The following is a 9,740-nucleotide window of genomic DNA, read 5'->3' as shown; positions in this document are numbered from 1 at the left end:
CAAAAAGCAAAGTATCAACCTCCATGCATTCAGAGGGAGTTGACAAGGGTTGATCCCGAAATATGCTAATAAGACAGGAATAAAAGGGTGAAAGGGAAACCTGATTCCAGCCCTGAGTGTGTCTCTGTAGACACATAGAGCATCTTTTTTCCAATGACAAGCCCTGTCCGCAGCGCTTGCAAAATCCAACTTGTAGGGCTTTGGAAACTTGAAAATGTTGGTTAGCTTCTCCAGCTTCTTAGCATCCTGGAACGTACTGATATGATCAAATGCATCTAGGTGAGCATCAGAAGGGTACTCGTCCCCACGGATGTTGATCATATCGATCAAGAAGGAATACTTTGATCGAATAAGGAACTCGTTTGACTTTTTGGCCACATTCATTTTGGCCAAATGAGTTATTCTCTTATCTTCCATCTAAAAAAGTGCAAAAAAATAGATTCAGGCATAAATCTAGGCATGTGAAGTGAAGAAAACGTAAATGTGCCGAAAATTCAAGAAAAATAAAAAGGAATACAAGAAGTATACCTGGAAGTTCGAAGAGCCGGAAGAAAAGCGAGGAAAGGCTTATAAAGCTCTGAAAACGACCTAGGATTCTTTAGGAAGAAGAAGAGAAATCAAAGAACAAGAAATGAGAAGTGAGGTGAAATAACTCACCTCACTTACTTATATAGGGTGCAAGGAGAAAATGAAGGGATAAAAAAGGCCCATAAACATAGAAGCCCAAAAGAAAAAGCCCAAGATCTGGAACATTCCAGAATACTCTTGAGAATTCTGGAGAAATCTATGGAAAAATAAATATAAAAAGTATATATATTCAAATAGGATTTGGGAAATTAAAGGCCCAACTTAAGGCCTAAATCCCAATAGGATTTGGAAAAGTAAAGGCCCAAATCCAAATATGATTTAGAAAAATAAAAGGCCTAATTCAAGGCCCAAATCCAAATATGATTTGGAAAAGTAAAGGCCCAATTCAAGGCCCAAATCCAAATAGAATTTGGAAAAGTAAAGGCCCAATTCAAGACCCAAATCCAAATAGGATTTGGAAAAATTCAGGCCCAAACGACTAGGATCTAGGTCGAATTCCTGGTCGTGAATCCTGGTCGTTTGAGTTCGAACAGAAGCCAATAAATGGCCAAAAATTTGACCAGAATCCAGGTTGTTTAAACAACTAGGATCTAGGTTGAATTCCTGGTCGTGAATCCTGGTCGTGAATACTTGTCGTTTGAGTTCGAACAGGAGCAAGGGAATGACAAAAAATTTAACCAGAATCCAGGTCGTTTAGACGACTAGGATCTAGGTCGATCGTGAATCCTGGTCGTTTGAGTTCTAACCTGAGCCAAGAAATGACCAAAAATTCGACCAGAATCCATGTTGTTCAAACGACTAGGATCCAGGTCGAATTTCTAGTCGTGGATCCTACCAGGCCCCAGGAGCTGGCCAGTATTTCGACTAGGATCCAGGTAATCCAAACGACTAGGATCCTGGTCGAAAAAGGCTGGAAATTGGATAAATTCTGAAAATTAAGAATAAATTCTGAATATTAAGATAAAATTCCTAAAAAATAGAGAAAGATCCTAGAAATTAAGGGAAAATTCATGGAAATTAAAGAAAAATGCCAGAAAATTCCTAAATAATAGGAATAAGGCAAGAAATATAATAGGGAGGTTCCAAAACAACCCTGAAGCCACATACAAGGCAAATCATTGTAAATGTGTAGGTCGCTCCACACTTTGCGCAAAAACGGTACCCTGTAAGGGAATAAATGAACTTAACTTCTGTGAAATATTTTACGATTTCCCAGAAGTTGGGGGGCAAATGATAGGGGATAAAATAAACCCTGATTATCTCATTAATATTTTATTAATTACACCTAGGACTGCAAGGCCTATTAAAGAAGGTCGTATGTATGACATTCAAACCAAGAAGGTTAACACATTGATTAGGACCAAGAAGGTTAACACATTGAGCAGGTCTGATGGAACAAAGAAAGCCCAATAACCCTGAATATTAATTAATTTTGTAATTAATTAATAGGGGATAAATCAGCTGATCAGTAAAGTCCAAACAAGGACACAATTCCTTAGAGATTGGCCTCCAAGAAATCTCATAGGATAAGAAATCAGTTTCCTACTTCCTAGGACTCCAAAGTCCATTCTAATTCTGAGACTTGTCCACCAAGTCTCCTAACTCTAGTCCAATTCAAGGACTCCCAACATCTATATAAGGGGCCTCACCCCACAAATCAGAACTATATTATTTGACTTGATCCTTAGCAAACAACAAGGTATGTAGACATCTTCTTAAGGCAGAATGAATCGTGAAATACAAGAGCAGTCAAATCAAGTCTTGAAGCTCACGAACCCTAGTAATAAATACAAAAATTAATAACTTAAGTTTTTATCCATAACATTTGGCGCCGTTTGTGGGAAGCATAACAACAACCATGGCGAGAACATGAAGTGGAAACAGCGCCCCTGAAGGAACACCAGCTGGAACAACTCAAATAATTTCGTCAACGGTGGAGATACCCCCACACTCATCCTATGCTTCTACCCAAGGAAGAACCCCAATTGGGGAAACCAAGCCTCAGCCACAAGGGACGAATCCCCCGGCTTTACAAGGGACGAATCCCCCGGCTTCTCAAGGGACGAATTCCCAATTTTAGCAGCTACAGGCACCTGTGAATCCTTGATCCGTTAGGTATGAGTATTCCACTATTGTGACCACTAACCCCCTTATAGGATGCCCCTGTACCCGGAGGTTGGAGGAAGTGGATATGCAAATCGGAGTGAAGCGCAAGGGCAGACGCCCCTACATACGCGGTTTAGCTCCTATTTTGAAGGATCAAGAATTATATGGGTCTTACACTGAGAGAGACTCTGAATCTTCAGATGATGATGTGGCTCCAAGAAGGAGGTGTGCTGGTAAAGAGCCAATGCCTGATGGTAATCCGCGTCCCAGGGGCACCTGAGGGACGAATCCCCAAGAACTGCAGGAGAGAATCAAGGCTCACGAGGCTGAGATCTAAAGGCTGAATCATGATCTGGAGGCACACCTGACCCCAAGACCCACACTACCTCCGAGGAGGAGAAATCCTCCTCCAATCATAGACCTGGATGGTCCGTTGCAAAGAAGGACTATTATCCCAAGGGCTGATCCAAGTGATCTTCTACCCCTAGGAGATCCTGATGATCTCACTCCACCATTCATTGAAGAGATAATGAATGACCAAATCTCAAGGAAGTTTAAGATGCCCACTATCAAAGCTTATGATGGCACTGGAGATCCCGCTCATCATGTCAAGACATTCTCTAATGCACTGTTGCTGCAACCCGTGAATGATGCTATTAAGTGTCGGGCCTTTCCCCAAACCCTGTCGGGAATGGCTCAAAGATGGTATAGCCGTTTGCCTCGGAATTCTATTGGGTCTTTCAGAGAGCTAAGTCAAGCTTTTATTAAGCAATTCATCAGTGGGAGAGTGTATGAGAAAAGTTCAGCATCCCTCATGAGCATTGTGCAAGGAGCCAAAGAGTCTATGAGAGATTATCTGAACCGTTTTACCGAGGACGCTTTGAAAGTCCCGGACCTTGATGATAAGGTAGCTATGATAGCACTGCAGCAGGGGACTAGGGACGAGTTCTTCAAGATGTCGTTAGCCAAGCGCCCACCTGAAAGCATGTTATAGCTCCAAGATATGGCTGAAATGTACGTTAATGTGAATGAAAGAATGAGGAAGACGGTGGTGAATAACGAGCCTGCTGGTGGCAAAAAGCAGAAGACTAATCTGGAATATATTGCGAAGGACAAGTATCCTAGAACTGAGTAAAACACTGATTCAACCCCAAAAAAAGGAGGACCTGGAAAAAAGTTCACTGAATATGCTAAGTTGAACACTCCTAGAAGTCAAATCTTGATGGAAATTGAGAAAGATAGAGATGTTCAATGGCCGAAGCCCCTGAAGGCTGATCCTACCAAGTTGGATAAGAGCAAATATTGCAGGTTTCACAAGGATGCTGGTCATGACACCGATGAGTGTAGGCAATTGAAAGATGAAATAGAGTTCCTCATTCGAAAAGGAAGGCTGAGCAAGTATACAGGAGATGGTGGAGATAGGAATAACAATGGAAGAAAGAATTTCGATGATCGTAGGAGGGATCAAGATGATCAGGGGCGAAATCCCCAACCTAGGGGACCGGTGATAAATGCAATCTTTGGAGGACCACGACCCCGAGGGCCAGTGATTCATACAATTTTTGGAGGACCAACTGCTGCGGGCTCATCCAAAAACTATACCTGAGAAGTTATGCATATTGTCGGGGAAGCCCCAAAGAGGGCTAGGATAGGAGTCACTCGGTGATTCTAATTTGGAGGGTGTTAAATTTCCACATGACGTCTTCTCCTTAGTCTCCGTTATGAAAAACGTCTTTTTATTGTCTTTAAATAGCAGCCCAATCAGAAGAGAAGTCCAGGAAATCAATATTCTACTTAAATCAGGATTCTCAGAATTCGACCTGGCACGGCCATGCGTTATCCCAGCGCGGGCACGCTGTAACTCTGCTACTGTGGCATGGCCGCGCGCTAACACAATGCGGGAGCGCTAACCTTCTGGAAAAATTTATTTTTTTTTCTTCTCTTACTTGCAGCTGCTGGTTTCTTCATGTAATCACCCAAGGCTCCATTCCTAACACTCTTCAAGCTTAAAAACATGTAAAATCCATTCCTGCCTTCGATTATGCCCTGATATGCAAAACACTACAAAAACACATCAAATACATAAATAACTTGAGTACAAAACACCAATTCGAGCCTTAATAGAGCGTTCTAAATGGATATAAATTCCACTTAACAGTGCCCTTATGTTATGGTTATAAAACCCATAACAATTTTTTGGTGCCGCTGCCGAGGACTGTTTTTAAGTATTTATTTGTTAATATTATTACATTATTTAGTACTTTGAGATCGATTTATTATTTGTGCTTTTGTTCAACTTTGTAGTGCTTGATTTTGCATGCGTAGACGGGACTCATCTTCACTTCTTCCACTTGATTTGGAGATTGAGAAAACTGCGAAACAGAATCCTAAGTGTTAGGAATATGTTGTGGACTTGATGATAAGTTAAACAAAACACCTTAGTATATTTGACTTAGTGAATATTGTAGCTCTCGACGGATGTTCTAATATAGTCCCGACAGATGAACTTTATAGTCCCGACGGATGACAATTTGACATCCATCGAGGGTGTAGCTTATGTAACAAATAAGTACTGTAGCACATTTATGCAAACAACATGCTTTAGTCTAGTAGATTATGTAGGATTCTCTAAGTCATGTTAACTACTAGATTGATATGCAGAATAGGTTGGCTAATTGTAAATATGAGATGTCTTGTAATTATGTATAAGTGAAATAGAGTCAAGTGACAGATAGACTCCCGACGGATGATCTACAAGGCTCCCAACGGATGATCAACATATTCCCGACGGATGTTCAACATAATCCCGACAGATGATCATATTCAAAATAGCTGTTGATAGTGACAACACAGCCACATGCGTCGGGTGTTTGTAAAAGGAATGTGGCAGCCTGTTAAGCAGGATTTTATGAACAAAAAAGCATTACCATTTTCATGCAACTAAGAAGATGTTCAAAGATGCTGAAATAAAGTAATGAAGTAGCATGGAGTTAGACTAGATATAGTTTTGTTTTATTATCTTGTCTTACTATCATGTAAACTTGATGATATATAAACCAAGTGTAGCAAGTAGAACAATTAACTAAGCAAGCTTATTTCTAGAGAAACATATCAAGATGTATTCTGTAAGAATTTCTCTGTAGTTTTGTTTGTTCAACTTGTAAAGCAGCTGTGAGCTATTCAAAGCTTCATATAGTTCTCAATATGATATATATATATATATATCTGATGGATACTTTAAAATCCACCAGAAAGTTTTATAGCTTGTGTTTTATTACTTAGTGTTTTGATTTCTATTCCTCTTTCATTCCACACTATTGCAAATCAAACACTGTTATATATATTAAGTTAGAACAATTTTAAAATCTCAAAAAGTAGCCAGACTTACATTCAACCCCCTTCTGTAATTCTTGTTACATTGTTTAGGGAGTAACAATTGGTATCAAAGCAAGCTCTTGAAGTATAATGAGTGTAAAGATCACAATAATCAACAAGATGAACAAAAAGGTTGATGGAGTTAAAAGTCCATTTCTGGATAAAGACAACTATCACCACTGGAAGGTGAAGATGCACCTACATCTTTTTTTTCAAGATGAAGCTTATGTGGATTGCATTGAAAGAGGTCCTCATGTCCCTATGAGAGCTGCTACAGGGAATGAACCATCAGTTTCAAAACCTAGGCATGAATGGTCTGATCCAGACATTGAACAAGTCAGGAAAGATAAGAAGGCCATGAACATACTGTTTAATGGTGTTGATGGTGATATGTTTGATAACATCATTAACTGTAAAACAACCAAAGAGGTTTGGGACACAATAAAGATTATTGTGATGGTACTGAGCAAGTAAGGGAGAACAAGATGTAACTCTTAATTCAACAATATGAGCATTTCACTGTGAAGAAAGTGAGTCACTTACTGATATTTTCAATAGGTTTTAGAAACTACTGAATGCTCTAAAAATGCATGGAAGAGTCTATCAGACAAAAGACTCTAACCTCAAGTTCCTTAGATCTCTCCCAAAGGAGTGGAAACCAATGACAGTCTTATTGAGAAATTCATAAGATTACAAGGAGTTCACCTTGGAGAGACTGTATGGCATCCTTAAAATCTATGAGCTTGAAATATAGCAAGACGAAAGGATGGAGAAAGGAAGGAAGAAGGGAGGATCCATTACACTTATTGCTGAGTTGGAAAAGGAGAAAGAGATGAAAGTGGAAGCTGTTGAGTCTACATTAAAGGTCTGTGAAAGCAAGGGTAAAGGGCTGGTAACTGAAAATGAGACAATTGAGCCAAGATGACATGGATGATATTGATGAGCATCTAGCTTTCTTATCGCGGAGATTTTCAAAGCTCAAATTCAAGAAGAATTTTGGAGTAGTCAAGCCAACATAAACATGGTTGATAAGTCTAAATTCAAGTGTTTCAAATGTGGCTTGGCAGGCTATTTTGCCAGTGAGTGTAGAAAGTCTGATTCCAGCAAAAAGAAGTTTGAGCATGTTAATTATAAGCAAAAATACTTTGAGTTGCTCAAGCAAAAGGAAAGGGGCTTTCATAACTCAGGAAATGACTGGGCTGCAGATGGATTGGATGAAGATGAAGAAATCAACTATGTCAATCTAGCACTAATGGCAAAGTCAGATGAAACAAAAACAAGTTTATCAAGCAATCAGGTAATCATAACTAATCTAGCTCACTTGTCTAAAGCTGAGTGTACTGATTCAATAAATGACATGTCCACTGAATTATATCACCTGCGTGTTACACTTAAGTCCCTCACCAAGGAAAACGCTAAAATTAAAAAAAAACAATTTGTTTTTAAGTGAGAGGAATAATGTGCTAGAGTCTGAATTTTTGTGTTTGAAAAATTGAAATTAGAATACAAGGTTGCTAAGGATGAACTTACTGAATCCTTAAAGAAAGAAAAGATTTTAAGAAAGTAACTTGAACGAGAACAATAAGTAATTAAAGCATGGAAATCATCTAGAGATGTTCATGCTCAAATTACTAAAGTTCAAGGTATAGAATCCTTTTGTGATGCAGCCTGTAAAAAGAGCAAAGAGAAGCTTGATTCAAATCTGGTTGAAGGATTCTTTACAGATATGGACTCGATGGATGATGAAAATCATCCGTCGAATAATCAAAAAGATTATCTGTCGAGAGACAAGGAGCCACATGTGTCGGTTGTGAGTATGCCAGTTAGCAAAACTAAGTTAGTTAAATTGAATGAGAAATATGGATCAGTTTCTAAAAACTTTGTTCCAGGAAAATCAAGTCAAGTTAGAAAAGAAAAGAAGGATAATGTTGGTCATATGTCTATCAAGCAATTGAATGACAGACTGGAAAAGATTGAGGTTAAAATAGAAGCTAAAAGGAAAAACAATAGAAATGGAAAGGTAGGGATTAACAAACATAACAACTACACACCTGATAAATATGCACCAAGAAAAGTCTGTGTTAAGTGTGGTAGTGTTAATCACTTGTCTGTTAATTACAAGATTGCTATGCTTACTCCCATCTGTCCCCTTTTTCGTTTTTCTAACATGATTGCCATGTCTGCAATGCCCATGAATGCTATGCCTGCTCAGAATATGAATGCACAATTTGCTAATATGCCAGTTGCACCTTATCCTTATTATGCTGCTTTTAGTGTGCCACAATGCCATTTAGCATGCCTTACCAGAATAACATATTTGCAAATAGCATGCCTTTTCATGTAAACTAAAATAGCATGATAATTCAGTTTCAAAGAATGGTTTCAAAGGTCCAACTCAAATGACTAAGGATGAATCTGAGATCCCCAAGTCAAATGAGGTCAAACCTAAGAAACCAAAGAAAAAGGCTAACAAGGAAGGATACAAGGAAACTTGGGTACCAAAATCAACTTGATTTGGTTTTGATGTGTGCAGGGAAACAAAACGAATCTTTGGTATCTAGACAGTGGTTGCTCAAGGCACATGACTGGAGATTCTACCCTGCTCACTGAGTGCAAGGAAAGAGCTGGCCCAAGTATTACTTTTGGAGATGACAACAAGGGTTATACTGTGGGATATGGCTTGATTTTAAAGGATAATGTCATCATGAAGAGGTTGCCTTAGTGGATGGACTCAAGCACAATTTTTTGAGTATCAACCATCTTTGTGATAAGGGCAACTCAGTTACTTTCAATTCAGAAGCCTCTCTTGTGACCAATAAAAAGAACAACAAAGTGGTTCTCACTGGAGTGAGAAAATGGAATGTGTACCTAGATGATTTTAACTCATCAAATGCAGATCAGTAACTTGTCTTCTCAGTAAAGCAAGTCGAGATGAAAGTTGGCTATAGCACAAGAAGCTATCCCATCTAAACTTCAAGACCATGAATTAGCTAGTCAAGAAAGAATTGGTTAGAGGTATTCCTCAAGTGGAGTTTACCAAGGATGGATTATGTGATACCTGTCAGAAAGGAAAGCAGATTAAAGCATCATTCAGAAAGAAGCTTGATTCAACAATTGAAGAACCTTTGCAATTGCTGCACATGGATTTGTTTGGACCATTCAATGTGTTATCCATCTCAAGGAAAAGATATTGCCTAGTAATTGTAGATGATTTCTCAAAGTTCTCTTGGACATATTTTTTGAAGTCCAAAGATGAAGCTAGTAAAATCATCATCAATCACATAAGGAAAGTCAACAATCATCCGGAATTCAAAGTAAGAAGAATCAGGAGTGACAATGTAACTGAGTTCAAGAATTCTGTGATGAGATCATTTTATGAAGAGAATGGGATTGTAGGAATATGTTGTACTTGATGATAAGCTAAACACAACACCTTAGTAGATTTAACTTTGTGAATTTTGTAGCACCCGACGGATGATCAATTATAGTCTCGACGGATGATTCAATATAATCCTGATGGATGACTAATTGATATCCACCGGGTGAGTAGCTTGTAACAATAAAACGTAGCACATTTCTGCAAACAACTTTGAATAGATTCTGTAGTAGCTTATGAATCATGTAGACTCTAGTAGATGTGCATAATAGGTTGATTAAATATAAATATAGGA

This window comes from Apium graveolens, unplaced genomic scaffold, assembly GCF_009905375.1.
Source record: "Apium graveolens cultivar Ventura unplaced genomic scaffold, ASM990537v1 ctg7790, whole genome shotgun sequence".
Taxonomy (NCBI): Eukaryota; Viridiplantae; Streptophyta; class Magnoliopsida; order Apiales; family Apiaceae; genus Apium; species Apium graveolens.
Note: the sequence above shows the minus strand (reverse complement) of the source record.